Source organism: Daucus carota, chromosome 5 (genome assembly GCF_001625215.2).
Source record: "Daucus carota subsp. sativus chromosome 5, DH1 v3.0, whole genome shotgun sequence".
In the NCBI taxonomy this organism is placed as follows: Eukaryota; Viridiplantae; Streptophyta; class Magnoliopsida; order Apiales; family Apiaceae; genus Daucus; species Daucus carota.
This window is the reverse complement of record NC_030385.2, coordinates 20,257,557-20,277,693: the sequence shown is the minus strand read 5'-3', so window position 1 is coordinate 20,277,693 and position 20,137 is coordinate 20,257,557. Positions and strand designations below refer to the sequence as shown.

At 34.8% G+C, this 20,137-nt stretch overlaps 1 pseudogene; it reads right to left on the bottom strand.

The window, feature by feature from the left end:
• Positions 1 to 720: 720 nt before the first annotated feature.
• The window catches only part of LOC108192758 (histone acetyltransferase of the MYST family 1-like), a 66,229-nt pseudogene continuing 46,812 nt past the window's right edge, over positions 721 to 20,137 (bottom strand).

Below are 20,137 nucleotides of genomic sequence, written 5' to 3'. Positions count from 1 at the left end.
CAACTATGAGCTGTCTCGATCACAATCAACACATTCACACAATACTCCCGCGTTTTATACTTTCAGTGAGTTTCAGATACCATAGAAGAGAAATAAAAGTTCAAAACTTTCTTCATTCGCCTTCATGTCTTTCTCAAGAAAGAAGAGAAAATGATTGTCCGAAGGATAGATCTACTAGCTCTCCGTCTATAAAATAGTTCAACTGTTGGAGTAAGTTAATATTACCACAATACACAACTCATACTACTGCATTTCATGTTCTGGGTCACATTCTGATTCGGCCATCCACCTTACAAGTTTCTGGTCATATATTCAAGGGACTATACATTTTGAGGAATTGCAATAAAATAACAAGCCACAAACATTGTAAATTCATCTCCTTTTGCAGGAATTTTGAAAACTTCACTGGGCCTGTATTTAGTATTTACTAACCACGAGTTACATAATGGAACTGGCACACCAGAACACGAACAGTTATAGTAGTACTACAATCTCACCTATTTAAAAGCAGTTATGAGTTACCAATTCATACCAAATACATGTAGTTGGATTCTGCTTAGAGCTGCACCAGGTTGACAAAGACTGTTTTCTGAGAGCCAACATGATTATGTAACTTAGAAGCTCCTTTTTTTCATTTTCTTACCTACGATTTCCATTTATACAGGTAGGATCCAAAAGTCCAGGTAGACACTCATTAGCTGCTAAGTCTGTATCCATCCCCTAACCTTGTCTTTTGTAAGGAGTCCATATTAGCTTACTAACATCTACATCAAGGCCACCACGCCCTGCAGCTTTCAGGTGACGGTCCAGGACCTTTGGATCTACACAAATAACATGTTGTCCCTTCCGGTATTGAATCAATTCTAAGCTCTGAAGGGTGGTTAGAATGTCCTCTGCCTTGATGGCTGTCATATCACTAAGCTCCTACAAACAAGCAAAAAATCTTAGAGAACACAAAACAATCATTTTACAAAAAAAGAACACAAAACAATCAATTAACAACTTAAAGCTTGATCACACCAAGCACAAACACCCACTCTTTCACAACATTTTATAATGCTACATTTTGGATCACAATGTGCTTCATTTGCAAATATGAGCCAGACTAGCACAAGCCACATTCCAAAAGCTTAAAGAATAATATAGGCGAAATACAGAAATAAGCCTGATGGTCTAATTTCCACAAACTCTGGGGGTCTAGGCTGCGCCTAGTTTGCTGAGTTTTAGAACAAAAACCACAACCAGTCTACTTTCTACTTGAAGTCACTCCCTCCCCCCCCCCCCCTAATCCCCATCAATATTTATGTCAGCTTGCCTCTTTAATTTAGCCTCCTTCAGCATGTAATAACGCGTGATATAATAAAACATCCAAGACCATTGGACAATAGTCAGGTACCATGATGAATTCAAAATGCAGAGAGAGAACACGTCATATATTCCCGAGTTACCAATTACTGCTTTTATAAAGTTCCATTCAGCTGAATGTGTGTATATGTCTACAGTATAATGATAAGCATTGAAAGCATCCAACCGAAAAATTGAAAACAAAATGTTAAAAACAAATCAACTACTCAACAAGCTAAATATAGCAACAAAATAACATGTAAAGTTTCTATTGCTATTTCAAAAGTTGGGTATACCTTAATAAATATGTTTCCCTTGTGCTTCTTAAGAATATCTAAAAGAACACGAGTCCAATATCCCCGGTAACTCAACAGTCCCAAGTCAGACAGGGGTCTTTCAGGTGTGGCAACTTTCCCCTCTTTCTTTGACAGGTCACATATTGTTCCAAGTTAATAATGAGATAAGCCACGACAAACACTCAAAAAAACAGCAATACAATCATAACATGAGATGTACGATAAACATCATTAGTCAATCAATCTTTCTTCCTTCCCCTCAGTCGATCTATTAATAAATATGAAGTAATAAATCTTCTTGGCTGCTTTTTTGCATATTTTACTCTAGGCAGAGACCTAAAAGTGTGCTTGGTACATATACTCTCACAGATAGATATCATTGATGTGCAAAAATTAATATTTAAGAGAGCAGCATTACTAAACGCCTCCTTAATAACTACTTATTCCCTAAATACTATTTGGTAAGCTGGTAAGCTTGATGTCAACTGCAAAGTTTAATTTAAATAAATCTCCTCGTAAGGTTCAATTTATTAGGTCCTGAATAAGGCGTAAATTAAGCTAGAAGGGGGGTTGAATAGCTTAATATCCAATTTAAAAATTATAATTGCCTTTTAAAAATATTTTCCAAGTTTTAAATATTTTTACCGTGTTGTTTAGCAATTATATGTGTGGAAGTAAAGAGCAAATATCACACGGTCGATTTTATCCTGGTTCGCGATGGAGCAACCTCTAATAGATTCTCTCACCCCTAGTCCAGTCCCCGAGCTCCTCTCCGGACTCGAGATTTTTCACTATAAGAAAGATGTACTCCTTATAGCCGGCGGAGAAGCCTTTACAATCTAAACTTACAAATATTTATCTTGGTTCGTAACTACCCGTTACAACCTCACAATAAATGTAAAAACTCTACTTGACTTATCTTAGAACGTAACTCCCCGTTACTTCTTCAAAGTCGGTGTAGAACCTTGGTGTAGTCTTTGTATTCCTAAGCTTTTGCGGGTCTTGGATCTTAGGTCTTAGATCTTGGGTCTTTTCTTTTCTTCACGGTGCGAAGACGACTAACTCCCCGTTAGTTCGTCTAAGACTTGGGTCTTAGAACAAGAATCACCTCACTTCACTTCACCTCACTGCAAAAGTTAGAACACAATATCTACAAAACAAACAAGTTATAAAAGATGAGTTTTGAACTAGTATGTTACTGTACTAGTTCGGAGATGACAATAATATTCAAGTTATAAATATTATAGTCAAGTATAGTATACTTTCTTTGGATCTATAATATAAGATCAAGTATACGTTTAATTACTCCAAGTATAGTTAAGTTGGGAGTAATTAATCAAGCCTTTTCTTTTAAGCAAAATATGCTTAAGGCTACACAAGTATTCTTTTCTTTTGATTCAAAATGTTGATCAAAGAATACTTGGTTTACAAAACTCCGTTTTGAGATATAATGAGAGATCTCGGAGATTGTAAAATATCCTTTCTTTAACTTCTTGCACAACTTGATAAAGCCAAGATAAATAAAATGTGGGTGGCTAGCCTCTTTGAGTTGTGCTCTTTGAAGTTTAGGATGTAGAAAGCTTCCTCGAACAATAGTTCGGAATATTCGATATTTTCCCGAGATAGTAAAGTTAAGTTAGTGCGGGATCGAATATGCTTTCTTTAGCTTCTCAAAGTTTAGCCAAGATAATAACAACAAATAAGTTGCTAAACTTTGCTTTTGAAGCTATAGTGATTAAAAGCTCTTTTGTCGTAAATCTTTCTTCCACACAACACTAAGGTGATAGATGGAAGGACGACGATGCTTTTATCACAAATCTCTTGTAGAGATTAAGTACTCTTGAAACTATGTTCAAATCTTTTATCTCTTTGAAGAGATCGAGTACTTCCTCGGATGTTCTTTCTTTGTTCTCTTTAAAAAGAGAGAGATATATGTATCTTTTATATCTTGAACAAATCCGGATCTTTTGGTCTCTTTTTAGAGAACCTTGTTGAAGAACTTGTAAGACGAAGAGAGTTTAAGTACAAAGTCCTGCAACAAAATGGTCGGTTAAGACACAAATAAGAAGCTAAGAAGAAACCACTTACGGGAGATGACCGGAAAAGTTCACCGAAAAAATTCGCCGGAGGTTCGGCCGGATTTTGGGCACTTGGACGAACTTGGGCAGCCCCTACGGAGGCTTGGAAGTGGTTGTGGGTGAGCTAACTTGGTGGGTTAGAGCTTGAGAATCAAAACCTTGTATATATGAATATATATTTAAGAAAGAGAAGGTTTTGGAGATGAAGTATTAGAGAGAGAGAGAGTATAAACTTGAAAATCTTGAACACTTCTAAAAATCTCAGCACTTTCTTGGCTCTTAGCTTGGGAGTATTTGGTGTGTGGGAGGTGGGTATTTATAGAGGGAAGTGGGTGGAGTGAATGGTTGAGATGAAAGGAAAATAAAGGGTGGAGATTGAAAAGGTGTGGATTGTGGTTTTGTTGTGTTTGTTGGCCACTTGCACAAGAAGACAAACAACTTTATGGGAGAAATCTCAGCTGAGTTGTGTCACTAAAAGACAAGCACGCTTCCCGAGAATTTGATTAATAACGTAACTTTGTATCGTTATTAAATGCGACGATTTTTCGAAACCTCCAATAAATTACACCAAAAATATGATAAATCATAAAATATTGGAAAATGGTGATCTGGAAATTTTGGTCAATTTTGGTCAATGTTGACTAGGTCAAACGTCCAGTCAAAGATACCAGTCAGCCCCTAAAAATAGCGTCCGGACCAAACTTCTCAGAAAATTACGAAAATTTTACTATACACCAAAAACATTATTCAAATGATCCATCTCAAGTTTCAAGTCATTCTAGCAAGTAGAAGTTTGAGAGTTTGAATAAAATACGATTAGCCATTTGAGAGTTTGAACAGAACTTTGGCTAATATTTTGACTTGAGTAAACAGTTTGAAATATATTTCCTTGAAGATAAAATATTTTGAATTTTGAAGGAGATATTTTGAGAGTTTAAAATAATTTATTCCGTAAAATAATAAATTGAATAGTTGGGAATAAATTACTTTAAAATAAAAGACTTGAGTAATAAATTTTTGTCTCTTCAAATAAATGTCAAAAGAGTGTTCTAAAGAATATAATGAATGTATATTCCTTGTTCAAGCTTCTTTTGCATTTTGCTTTTGCAATTCTAAAACAAGAAGATATCATTAATCGATATTTCTCGTCCGATAAATTGAGGTGTAAGAACTTTGAATACTCCTTAGAAAAATATTGAAAATCTTTTTGTAAACAAGGAGTATCATTTATATTTATATGATATAAATATAATTTTGGAAATTCTTTTTGAGCTAGTTTGACCATTTGACTTTTGACGGAATCAATTAAATAAAGATGTCCTATTGGAGAGGATTCTAAGTGAATTTAAATTTTATGTAAGTTATGCAAATATCAAAATAATCTTTTTATCGAAGATGTCCTTTCAATCTTCCCCTTTTTGGTATTTGCCAAACAAACATAAAATTTAAATTTTTAGGTGTGTGCTTCCCCTACGTGTATGCATGGATTTTCAGAAAATTATTTTTGCACATAAAATTTAGGAGCACACAAGCTAAATCCTCTTGATTGATTCCTGCACAAGGCAATTTTAATTTGTCAGTATGGGCTCAAAAAGAATATAGTTAGTGAATATTTAAAATTTTAAAATTGGAGTCCAATTTCTTCTTCCCCTTTTGTTTGGAAAATGCCAAAAAGCAATATTTAAAATTATAAAGTGGGGAAACAAAATGAGCATGGCAATCAGGGTACAACTTTGCTAGATTTTGTTTAATAAATGCATTTTCTTTGTCAGAGTCATATCACCCAGAATTTGAAAAACTAGTTGAATTTAAAATCTATGAGAATGTTGGTGATAATCCTCAAAAAAAATTTATATGTATGAACAAAAGTATTAATCAGTTATAAAGCAAATAGAATGAGTATGCTGACAACGATTTCCATACTGATTCCATCATATATCAGAAATAGAACATGGCATGACAGTTTTTGAGTGCCAATATATTCATTTTCGTTCAAGCACAAGAGTCAAGATAGTTTTATCAATCATTTAAACAAATAAACTGAAAAATTAAATCCTTCACCCAAGAGTTGTAGTGATTAACTTCTTGATCCTTCTGCAAAATTAGTTGGTTAGAAAGTATACAAGAGAGCAGAGTGATAATGTAGAAAACTATATTGTGAGAGCAGCACCTGCTTGACACTGAATCAGACTGCATAAATACTAAGCTAATTTTCATTTTAAATAACTCACCCAGGGATATAGAAATTGAGTCTTGCATACTGAACCTTATTCAATCAGTCACATGATAACAAATGTACTGTCTTGCAGAAGCATAAACAAACTAACTCAAGTAATACAATAGAATAGAAGTTTGTAAGTACTATTCTTTATTAACACAGAGAATACTTGTAAAAGCAAATATATATATATATATATATATATATATATATATATATATTCAAGATAAGTTCAGGTTATAGAAAAGACTCTCCAGAATTTGACATAGAACTAACATGATAATTCATCAAGACAGGCAAGACAATTAAAAGTCTCTCACGGAAGCTAGAAATTGACTGAATTTCAGGAGCATGGTACAGGACAATTAGCAAGCAGATATAACTTCCTCAAGAGTCTGTTTACAGCATGCTTCAGGTAATTTCTATAATTCATTCTTGCCATCTATATGCATAAAAGTCAGGCATATCTTATAGAAACCACAGAACCAAATAGCAGTTTTGAGACTATATTTAGACAATCAGTTGATAGAGAAGCTTAAAAAATTGAGTATAACAATGATACCTTTTATTTAGACTGATACCAAGTTAATCCAGTTATAGAATATCACAAAGTGAAAACACCTGGACAGTAGCTATACTTGTGAAGTCTACTTAGCTGCAGAACTCTTCAAGAGTTAATTATTGGCAATCAGAAACCATACAGAAATATTCAGCAGCCAAATTTAAACGATCATTACTTGTGCTTCACCCTGCAGTCCTACAACTACACTTCCAGAGTATAAACAACCATTAAACTGAGTAGAAATCAGGGACAATATATTACAACCAAAAGGAGTTCCTGTAAATGTATGAATTAAAAAATAGCGAAGCAAGCTACTTAACTAATCAAGGAAGTCTCATGTTAATCAACACAAATGTTATATCACATGAACAGTCATTTGTGATTAAAATATACAGGAAATCATCTTTTCAACTATTTTCATACTGCAGGAATAAGATTTAGAGAGATTAAAGAGATATTCCAAGCAGATTATAAACAGAAGGCATAAACTATTCAAATAAATCAAGCTAGGCAACCAGTCAAATATGGCAACAGATGGTAGAAATAATGAAATGCACACCTAAGTAGCCTATACAAATAGCTGCAGCAGATAAGATTTTTGTTTCCAGCATGCTACAAATTCAACAAAAATTCATACTATGGATGTTTTTACTGGCAGAGCTGATAATCATGAGCAGAACACTTAATTATTTTAGTCATTCTTCAGACTATCACATAGATTTAACATTTGAAATGTAACTGGTGAACTCAGTTTAACCTATAATAATCAGGCAAGAGACTTTTAGCAAATTTCAGCAGGATAGTTACTATATAAAGGTGCAGAATACACCTGATCAATTTTGAAGTCCAATTAGCTGTCTTTGTTTAGATAAAACAGGAGGTTGGCTTGTTGTGTTCCAATTTACAGCACATCAGCTGATTTTTGAGATTAACAAGATATTTTCTTGTGTCCTGCATTCTTAATACTGACTATCAACAGACTACATGTGATCTAAGTGCAGCAATATCAAGGCAACTTGTAATGCAAAACAGTTCTGCAGAGAAGTGATCAGTCAAAAGTACATAGGTGTTATTAAAATTTCTCAAAGTCTCAATACAGTGCTACAAGTACAACTTAGTACACCTGTGTAACAGTTATACAGCTGAAAGATTTATGCATGGTGAGACAATTGGTATACATCAAAGTACACTCATTTATCAATAGCTGTAAAAACAGAGCATATAGGAATATATTTATGCCTCTGAAATAAGTCTTCTGCAGGCATGATATAACACACAAGACATGACTTAGCTGGCATCAATTTAAATAGCATATAAGTTCAGTTTTAATAAACCAACTCTCTTCAGTAATTTATTTAGGCATGCTGAAATTCAAAAGAGTATGCAGTGGTCTATCAATAAGCACACTTAGACATGACTGAACAGCAGACCTAAGACTGACCTTTATGTGCAAGAAAAGATAATTGAAATACAGCAGAATGCATGTAATTTCTGTCTAAAATGCACAGTGGAATGGAGCCAATGTAGAATAGGTGATATAAACAGGATTAGAAAGTCCAGACTATAGTGTGTAAAGCACAATAAGTACTAATAGATGCAACTGCTCAGCAGCCCTACTGCAGACAGTCATGTACAATATAGGACAGTTGGCATTATAAAGTACATTCATCAGGGTATAAAGTATATATTTGTGCTTCTGAGTAAAGTTTTTCTACAGACATGGTATGACATGGATGCATATATAACTAAAAATCCCAGTTGGCATCCAACAATAAGTATTTGGACAGAAGTCATTCCCATAAGTACAAATTTATCAAGCAAGAAAAAAAAACATATTTCATAACTCTGACATTCTTTTTAGCAATGAGTTCATTTAATCACTAGTATAACAAAGCATGTTTACAGAGGTGTATTATAAAACACGAATCATTAAGAATAACAAGTATATACAACTCATTTTCAAGAGAATTTAATAACCAGTTCTCATTTTGACCAAGTATTAAACATCAACAGGCTTATATTACCTGTTCTCTTATGAGTACTGAATATAATCAGTTAAGAGAGAAACAAACAAATAACCACTCAATCATAGTCATAGTTGATTCTAAATCAACAAACCAATTTTAACCAGAATAACCTAAGATTACACACAGGCAGTCAGTTAAAATCAACATAGCAAACATATCCAACACCTTGAATACACTATTTATCAAGATTATCAGTCCTTGTCAATTTTACAAGAAAATACCAATTCATTTCAAATCCAATTATTTAGCAGAGATTTCAAAAACTTACCTCGTCCTGTGGAGTCAATCCACACAGGACATTTTCTGAAATTCCTAGGCTGATGCTTTCGATTTAAGCTTTATTAGCTACCCAGACTTGGCTTTCAGACGAGTGGCAGTTAATCAATCAGCCTTTTGCAGCAATATCGGCTCTGCCAAATCAAGGAGACTGCTATACTTCATTTCTTTTTCACAATCCAGACTCGTGATACATGTAGCATCTCAGCATAGAATTAGAAATTATACAATAGATGCTATGATCATGTGTGCTAGTGAGAGTGTGTGAAGGCTTATCAAACAGCGACTAACTCAACATAGCTTCTATGATTGAGTCTAAACAGTACACCCAATGCACAACTAGATAGGTTCAGTAAAAAATAAATATGGAATCAGCTATACAGCAGCTAAAAATGTTGATTTCAATCGAAAGCCCCAAATCTATTGAAAAGATTTGGATTTGAGTGAACTGAAATCAATTTACTTTTACCAAACCAGCCATTAAACACACGAATTCAAGAATGAAATTATGCGTTTGTAGAAAATCCCAACAGTACAAACCACAAAGAGAATCCCCAGAGAATTTAGGGTTCAATCGATGAAGATTGATGCAGTTGTATTGCAAGGATTCGAGAGAGAAGAGAAGGGACTTCACTACGCACAAAATACAAAAATAATACATATATGTATTTTTGTTACTGAACGATCCAGATTAAATCTGGTAAAATCGAGCGGCTGAGATTTTGTGAATCAAACAAAAAAAATGGTTAAGCTTGTTGGCTGATCTGGATTAACTCACGCAAAAATAATATATGTATATATATATATTAAAATCTTTAAAATAATCATCTACATAATTATTAAAGATATATATCAAAGATAATAAACTAAAAGATATTTGACCAATATTGGGAAAATAAAGTGCATAATTTCAGTATCTTAGAAGTATTGAATGATACTCGCTCGAACAAACAATTTGATCGATTACTTCGAATTTCTCGAATACCTCACAAAATCCGATTGACAAATTTCTTCATCAATGAATCTGAATTTTTGAGATATTGAGACGTTCGATCGAAAAGTTTATTTGCTCGTAAGATAACTAAAAATTATGTAAGTTATCTTTACCCAAAATAAATATATATATATTTAAATATAAATATACGCAAACCTGCACACTAAATTATTTAGTGTATTCCAGCATTCCGAGATCCAAGCGCAATTTGGCATATCGTTCCGAGTGTAGTGGCTTGGTGAAAATGTCAGCAACATTGTTCTCCGTATCAATGTGAGTCATTTTTATATCTCCTTTGTTCACATGATCACGTAGGAAATGATGCCTTACGTCGATGTGTTTTGATCTCGAGTGTAGCACTGGATTTTTGCTCAAATCAATAGCGCTTGTGTTAATACACAGAATTGAGACCACATCAAATTTCTCATTATAGTCAGCCAATGTTTGCTTCATCCACAAAATTTGAGCACAACATTTTGTGGCTGCTATATACTCAGCTTCCGTAGTAGATATCGATACGGAATTCTGTTTCTTTGAAAACCACGAGACAAGACATCCACCGAGAAACTGGCATGTACCACTAGTGCTTTTTCTGTCGACTAGATGCCCGGCATAGTCAGAATCAGAAAAACACACTAAGTCAAATGACAACCCTTTAGGATACCATAGACCAAGATCAGTAGTTCCTTTCAAATATCTCAATATCCTTTTGACAGCGGATAAGTGAGATTCCTTGGGTGCCACTTGAAATCGTGCGCACTTACAAACACTGTATTGGATATCGGGCCTACTTGCAGTGATGTAAAGCAAGCTTCCAATCATTCCCCGATATTTCTTTATGTCTACAGGAATCCCCTTTGGATCTTCCGTTAATTTGTTGGATGTAGACATAGGAGTAGAGATGGGTCTGGCATCATCCATTTCAAATTTCTTTAACATCTCTTTACAGTACTTTGATTGAGAGATGTGGATGCCTTCGTTAGATTGCCTTATTTGCAATCCCAAGAAGAAGTTCAATTCTCCCATCATACTCATCTCGAATTCTTTGCTCATGCTATCCGAGAATTCTTTACACAATGTAGCATTTGTAGAGCCGAATATGATATCGTCTACGTATATTTGGACAAGTAGGATATCATCTTTTTCTTGTCGTGTAAACAAGGTTTTATCAGCAATTCCCATTTTAAAGTTGTTGTCGAACAGAAACTTACTTAGCCTTTCATACCAAGCTCTCGGAGCTTGTTTCAAGCCATATAGAGCTTTGTGCAATTTATACACATACTCCGGATGTGTTGCATCTTCAAAACCGGGAGGTTGTTTGACATAAACTTCTTCCTCGAGTATCCCGTTTAAGAACGCAGATTTCACATCCATTTGGTATACTTTGAAATCTTTATGACACGCGTAAGCTAATAGCATTCGAATGGATTCAATTCGAGCTACGGGTGCATAAGTTTCATCAAAGTCAATACCCTCCATTTGAGTGTATCCTTGAGCAACTAACCTTGCTTTGTTTCGAACAACCGTTCCGTTTTCATCAAGTTTGTTGCGAAACACCCACTTTGTTCCAATGATAGAAGTATCCTCAGGTTTTGGAACAAGTTCCCAAACTTTACTTCGAGTGAATTGGAGCAATTCATCTTGCATTGCAGAGATCCAATCCTCGTCTAGTAATGCATCGTTAGCAGTTTTGGGCTCAATTTGAGATAGAAAACTGAGATGATTAACAACGTTCTGAACTTGTGAGCGCGTTTGAACTCCTTTGTTTAAGTCACCCAAAACGTTGTCCAGGGGATGACTTCGAACAACAGGAATTTCCTTCGGGAGATCATCTTCAACATTAGCTAATTCCAATGGATTATTTGGTGTAGATGTACCAAAATCCATATTCTTAAATTGACGAATAACTTCTTCCACATTATCTTGTCCATCATCATCTTTATCGACAAGATCAATGTATTTAGAAGATGGCTTTGACTCATCAAATGCCACATTCATCGACTCTTCCACCACAAGAGTTTTGAGATTGAATACTCGATAAGATTTGCTGTTTTTCGAATAACCAAGAAAGATGCCTTCACTTGACTTTGGATCGAACTTTGTGAGATAATCCTTGGTATTCAAAATATAGCATTTGCTTCCGAATACTTTGAAGTAGCTCAGCTTCGGAGTTTTGCCAAAATAAAGCTCGTATGGAGTTTGCAGCTTTATTGGTCGGAGTAACACCCGATTTAGAATATGGCAAGCAGTTGACATTGCTTCGGCCCAAAAGTACTTAGGCCGACGATACTCATTTAGCATTGTATTCGCCATTTCTTGCAGCGTCCGATTCTTCCTTTCGACAACTCCATTTGATTGAGGAGTATAGGGAGCCGAAAAGTTATGAGTGATTCCATTTTCATCACAAAAAGTTTTGAAGCTAGAATTCTCAAATTCATTACCATGGTCCGTCCGTATATAGACAATGGTATTCTTTTGTTGATTTTGAATCTTTTTGCATAGAGCGGAGAAAGATTCAAAAGCATCACTTTTAGCTTTGAGAAATTCCGTCCACGTATATCTTGAATAATCATCAACTATCACCAGCGTATAAGAATTCCCTCCGAGACTTTGAACCAGAACAGGTCCAATTAAGTCCATACGTAGAAGCTCGAGAGGCCTTGAAGTAGATATCATAGATTTTGCTTTGTGAGTCGCCCGAATTTGCTTTCCAATCTCACAAGCATCACAGATGTGATCTTTTTGATAGTTTAGCTTTGGTATCCCTCGAACATGATCTTTTGCGGAAAGATTCTTGATTAGGTTCATGTTTGCATGCCCCAATCTTCGATGCCATAGCCATGGATCATCATTTGTAGTGATTAGGCACACATTCTTGATTTTGCCCATGTCACATGTATAGACATTTTTGTTGCGAGTGCACGTAAGAACCAACTTTCCATCCTTGTTCAAAATAGAACAGTGAGTAGGATAGAAGATTACTTTGTATTCATTGTCACAAAGTTGACTGATTGAAAGAAGATTGTATTTCAGCCCGGTGACTAGTTGAACATTTGATATTTTGACTCGATCATTTCCAATGTCCCCAATTCCAATGATGCGACCTTTGCTACTATCTCCAAATGTGACATCTCCAGCAGCAACCTTTTTAATGTTGTTTAAGAGTGACTTGTTTCCAGTCATATGCCTCGAACATCCACTATTAAGGTACCACATGTCTGATTTAGCAGCAAGGCACACCTACAAACACAATCAATAAAACTTGTTGGTACCCTTTTGTCTTGAGGGTCCAGGGGTTAGTCCAACATAAGCAGTTCTAGAGTTTGCATAATAGAATTTAGGCATAGGATAATCACTTTGAAGCACATACAAAGATCTAGATGCATGATTCCTAGCATAATAAGCATTTTGCCTTAAATCATTTCTAGGATGCACATAGTTTCTATCATAACTATGATAAGGAGTAGGGTGATGATAGAAACTCTGTTTAGGCACATAATGACTTCTAGGAATATTGCCTCTAGAGTTTGTATTCTTTCTTTCGTTTCTACTTTGAAACGCAATTGGTTGTTGATGGTAGCTAAACCTTGGTTGCCTTTGATTTTTATTGGCACCATTTTTCTTTGGTATAGCTTTGTCAACCCGAGTGTATGATTTTGATTCCTTTGGAATCCATACATGCTTCCCCTTAATTTCACCACTCTTATATTTACAAAACGAGACAGAATGTCCAATTTTGTTGCAATATGAGCACTTTAGAGTTGGTGGTGTGGGAGCATCTTTAGGTGGTTCCACACATGGTTTCACTCGTTTACTTTGAGTGTTTATATCATATCCTAAACCTTCACGGTTAAAGGAGTTCTTTGAGTATACCATCTTATTTAGTATCTCATTACCATGTGTGAATCTTTGAACCACTATCTCAAGATTTTCTTTTTCTTTAATCAAAGAATTAATCTTTTGATTTAAGGATATCTCCTGATCCTTAACTTGAGATAAGAGCTTAATATTCTCATCCTTTAGTCTTTGTGTTTCCAATTGAAACTTTTCATTTTCTTTTAAGACTAGGATCATCTCTTTTTCAATTTCAAGAGAGCTCTTTTGATGACTCGGAGTTGTTCTTTCTTGAGTCAATGATTCATTTAGAATCTTCAAGTTTAACGCATCAACGTGAAGCTTACAATTATTTTCATTTAATTGTAACTTCTAATTTTCCAACTCTTCAGCTTGAAGTAACAAGGAAACATTCTCTACTTCGAGATTTGTGATGTTATCCTTGTACTTGTTGTTTTCAAGCTTTAGGGGATCATTTTGATCGTTGAGGGAATTTATCTCGTCCTCACTTTTGATCATTGATTCCTTTATTCGAGTCAACTCTTTTTGTTGATCTTTACTCGAACTTTTGAGTTTTTCATGTTCCGACCATATTGATAGGAACCGTTGATCAGCATCACAATATCTACTATTTATATGAACTAGCAAATCAATTAAATCACTTTTAGTCATGTCAAGCAGATTTAAGCTAGAGTCAATAAATAGATGCATATTGTCTAATATTCGTGAGGGACCACTTACCTCTTGGTTCGTAGTTGAATCTTCCGTAGAAGTAGATGCATCATCCGAAGCCATTAAGCATAGATTAACCATTTCTTCGCTTGCTTCGGAGGCTTCTTCATCCTCACTTAGATCCCAACCGTTTTCTGCTACGAGAACACGTCCTTTGGCTAGCTTAGGACATTCCCTTTTGTAGTGACCCGGTTGTTTGCATTCAAAACAAACATCTTGTGTCTCCTCTGGAACATGTTCTTTAGGCTTAGGAGAAGTATAGTTGTTGTTGTTGTTGATGTTGTTTGCATTGTTGTAGGAATTCGAATTTGAATTTTGAATTCCTTTGCCTTTGTTGTAGCCCGAAGCAGGAAAATTACTCTTGTAGTTAGGAGCGTAGTTTTGAGAGTAATTAGGCCTTCCATTAGAGTTGAAAACTCTTTGTTGATTGTTTGATTTGAGGAAGCCTTTTCCATATCTTTGAGCTTTGCTTTGAAGCACACGACGAAGTTGTCTTGTCAATAAAGCGATTTCGCCTTCATCAAGATTTTTGAGTTCCTCGTTCAACTCTTCGTCGTTGTCATCATCATCGATTAATATGGCCTTGAGTGCCATATTTTTCTTCTTTTCTTCCACTTTAGGAACGACGATATCCGGAACATTATCTTCCTCGTAAGCACGAAGATTTACAAAGAGGTTGTCGATGTGATAATCATTGAGATTGTGCATCTCTTTGATTGTTGTAACTTTGACTTTCCAACTCGGAGGAAGAGATTTAAGAACTCGTCGATTCTTTTCATTTTGCGTGTAGTTCTTCCCGAGTTGAGCAAGCTCATCGACAATACGAGTGAATCTCGTTTCCATGTCGATGATATTTTCTCCTTCTTGGAGTTTAAAGTTCTCGTACTCCATGATTAAAGTATCCATTCGAGAATCTTTAATATCGGTGGTTCCTTCGTAGGTGACCACAAGTTTGTTCCACATTTCTTGTGCAGACTTGCAATTATTCACACGCTTGTATTCTTTTTCAGCAAGTGCACTTGTGAGAACCATTTCAGCTTTGGCGGCGATGTTCATTCTATCCTCCTCTTCATGAGTATATTCACTCACTTTCTTCTCGTAGATGACATCATCAATAATTTTGGTTGGAATGATAATGCCATCCTCTATAGCCATCCAAACTTTGACGCCTTGAGATCTAGCATAGATGCGAAATCTCGTTTTCCATGTTGCAAAGTTGGTGCCATCGAATAGAGGTGGTCGAGAGCTAGATAGACCTTCACCGCAGCCAATGGTATTCAAATACGCCATTTAAGATCACTGCTTGTTGTGCCTGTAGATCTGAAAATCACTTGACAAACACGTTAAGCAGCACAGCTCTGATACCAATTGTTAGGTCCTGAATAAGGCGTAAATTAAGCTAGAAGGGGGGTTGAATAGCTTAATATCCAATTTAAAAATTATAATTGCCTTTTAAAAATATTTTCCAAGTTTTAAATATTTTTACCGTGTTGTTTAGCAATTATATGTGCGGAAGTAAAGAGCAAATATCACACGGTCGATTTTATCCTGGTTCGCGATGGAGCAACCTCTAATAGATTCTCTCACCCCTAGTCCAGTCCCCGAGCTCCTCTCCGGACTCGAGATTTTTCACTATAAGAAAGATGTACTCCTTATAGCCGGCGGAGAAGCCTTTACAATCTAAACTTACAAATATTTATCTTGGTTCGTAACTACCCGTTACAACCTCACAATAAATGTAAAAACTCTACTTGACTTATCTTAGAACGTAACTCCCCGTTACTTCTTCAAAGTCGGTGTAGAACCTTGGTGTAGTCTTTGTATTCCTAAGCTTTTGCGGGTCTTGGATCTTAGGTCTTAGATCTTGGGTCTTTTCTTTTCTTCACGGTGCGAAGACGACTAACTCCCCGTTAGTTCGTCTAAGACTTGGGTCTTAGAACAAGAATCACCTCACTTCACTTCACCTCACTGCAAAAGTTAGAACACAATATCTACAAAACAAACAAGTTATAAAAGATGAGTTTTGAACTAGTATGTTACTGTACTAGTTCGGAGATGACAATAATATTCAAGTTATAAATATTATAGTCAAGTATAGTATACTTTCTTTGGATCTATAATATAAGATCAAGTATACGTTTAATTACTCCAAGTATAGTTAAGTTGGGAGTAATTAATCAAGCCTTTTCTTTTAAGCAAAATATGCTTAAGGCTACACAAGTATTCTTTTCTTTTGATTCAAAATGTTGATCAAAGAATACTTGGTTTACAAAACTCCGTTTTGAGATATAATGAGAGATCTCGGAGATTGTAAAATATCCTTTCTTTAACTTCTTGCACAACTTGATAAAGCCAAGATAAATAAAATGTGGGTGGCTAGCCTCTTTGAGTTGTGCTCTTTGAAGTTTAGGATGTAGAAAGCTTCCTCGAACAATAGTTCGGAATATTCGATATTTTCCCGAGATAGTAAAGTTAAGTTAGTGCGGGATCGAATATGCTTTCTTTAGCTTCTCAAAGTTTAGCCAAGATAATAACAACAAATAAGTTGCTAAACTTTGCTTTTGAAGCTATAGTGATTAAAAGCTCTTTTGTCGTAAATCTTTCTTCCACACAACACTAAGGTGATAGATGGAAGGACGACGATGCTTTTATCACAAATCTCTTGTAGAGATTAAGTACTCTTGAAACTATGTTCAAATCTTTTATCTCTTTGAAGAGATCGAGTACTTCCTCGGATGTTCTTTCTTTGTTCTCTTTAAAAAGAGAGAGATATATGTATCTTTTATATCTTGAACAAATCCGGATCTTTTGGTCTCTTTTTAGAGAACCTTGTTGAAGAACTTGTAAGATGAAGAGAGTTTAAGTACAAAGTCCTGCAACAAAATGGTCGGTTAAGACACAAATAAGAAGCTAAGAAGAAACCACTTACGGGAGATGACCGGAAAAGTTCACCGAAAAAATTCGCCGGAGGTTCGGCCGGATTTTGGGCACTTGGACGAACTTGGGCAGCCCCTACGGAGGCTTGGAAGTGGTTGTGGGTGAGCTAACTTGGTGGGTTAGAGCTTGAGAATCAAAACCTTGTATATATGAATATATATTTAAGAAAGAGAAGGTTTTGGAGATGAAGTATTAGAGAGAGAGAGTATAAACTTGAAAATCCTGAACACTTCTAAAAATCTCAGCACTTTCTTGGCTCTTAGCTTGGGAGTATTTGGTGTGTGGGAGGTGGGTATTTATAGAGGGAAGTGGGTGGAGTGAATGGTTGAGATGAAAGGAAAATAAAGGGTGGAGATTGAAAAGGTGTGGATTGTGGTTTTGTTGTGTTTGTTGGCCACTTGCACAAGAAGACAAACAACTTTATGGGAGAAATCTCAGCTGAGTTGTGTCACTAAAAGACAAGCACGCTTCCCGAGAATTTGATTAATAACGTAACTTTGTATCGTTATTAAATGCGACGATTTTTCGAAACCTCCAATAAATTACACCAAAAATATGATAAATCATAAAATATTGGAAAATGGTGATCTGGAAATTTTGGTCAATTTTGGTCAATGTTGACTAGGTCAAACGTCCAGTCAAAGATACCAGTCAGCCCCTAAAAATAGCGTCCGGACCAAACTTCTCAGAAAATTACGAAAATTTTACTATACACCAAAAACATTATTCAAATGATCCATCTCAAGTTTCAAGTCATTCTAGCAAGTAGAAGTTTGAGAGTTTGAATAAAATACGATTAGCCATTTGAGAGTTTGAACAGAACTTTGGCTAATATTTTGACTTGAGTAAACAGTTTGAAATATATTTCCTTGAAGATAAAATATTTTGAATTTTGAAGGAGATATTTTGAGAGTTTAAAATAATTTATTCCGTAAAATAATAAATTGAATAGTTGGGAATAAATTACTTTAAAATAAAAGACTTGAGTAATAAATTTTTGTCTCTTCAAATAAATGTCAAAAGAGTGTTCTAAAGAATATAATGAATGTATATTCCTTGTTCAAGCTTCTTTTGCATTTTGCTTTTGCAATTCTAAAACAAGAAGATATCATTAATCGATATTTCTCGTCCGATAAATTGCGGTGTAAGAACTTTGAATACTCCTTAGAAAAATATTGAAAATCTTTTTGTAAACAAGGAGTATCATTTATATTTATATGATATAAATATAATTTTGGAAATTCTTTTTGAGCTAGTTTGACCATTTGACTTTTGACGGAATCAATTAAATAAAGATGTCCTATTGGAGAGGATTCTAAGTGAATTTAAATTTTATGTAAGTTATGCAAATATCAAAATAATCTTTTTATCGAAGATGTCCTTTCAATCTTCCCCTTTTTGGTATTTGCCAAACAAACATAAAATTTAAATTTTTAGGTGTGTGCTTCCCCTACGTGTATGCATGGATTTTCAGAAAATTATTTTTGCACATAAAATTTAGGAGCACACAAGCTAAATCCTCTTGATTGATTCCTGCACAAGGCAATTTTAATTTGTCAGTATGGGCTCAAAAAGAATATAGTTAGTGAATATTTAAAATTTTAAAATTGGAGTCCAATTTCTTCTTCCCCTTTTGTTTGGAAAATGCCAAAAAGCAATATTTAAAATTATAAAGTGGGGAAACAAAATGAGCATGGCAATCAGGGTACAACTTTGCTAGATTTTGTTTAATAAATGCATTTTCTTTGTCAGAGTCATATCACCCAGAATTTGAAAAACTAGTTGAATTTAAAATCTATGAGAATGTTGGTGATAATCCTCAAAAAAAATTTATATGTATGAACAAAAGTATTAATCAGTTATAAAGCAAATAGAATGAGTATGCTGACAACGATTTCCATACTGATTCCATCATATATCAGAAATAGAACATGGCATGACAGTTTTTGAGTGCCAATATATTCATTTTCGTTCAAGCACAAGAGTCAAGATAGTTTTATCAATCATTTAAACAAATAAACTGAAAAATTAAATCCTTCACCCAAGAGTTGTAGTGATTAACTTCTTGATCCTTCTGCAAAATTAGTTGGTTAGAAAGTATACAAGAGAGCAGAGTGATAATGTAGAAAACTATATTGTGAGAGCAGCACCTGCTTGACACTGAATCAGACTGCATAAATACTAAGCTAATTTTCATTTTAAATAACTCACCCAGGGATATAGAAATTGAGTCTTGCATACTGAACCTTATTCAATCAGTCACATGATAACAAATGTACTGTCTTGCAGAAGCATAAAGAAACTAACTCAAGTAATACAATAGAATAGAAGTTTGTAAGTACTATTCTTTATTAACACAGAGAATACTTGTAAAAGCAAATATATATATATATATATATATATATTCAAGATAAGTTCAGGTTATAGAAAAGACTCTCCAGAATTTGACATAGAACTAACATGATAATTCATCAAGACAGGCAAGACAATTAAAAGTCTCTCACGGAAGCTAGAAATTGACTGAATTTCAGGAGCATGGTACAGGACAATTAGCAAGCAGATATAACTTCCTCAAGAGTCTGTTTACAGCATGCTTCAGGTAATTTCTATAATTCATTCTTGCCATCTATTTGCATAAAAGTCAGGCATATCTTATAGAAACCACAGAACCAAATAGCAGTTTTGAGACTATATTTAGACAATCAGTTGATAGAGAAGCTTAAAAAATTGAGTATAACAATGATACCTTTTATTTAGACTGATACCAAGTTAATCCAGTTATAGAATATCACAAAGTGAAAACACCTGGACAGTAGCTATACTTGTGAAGTCTACTTAG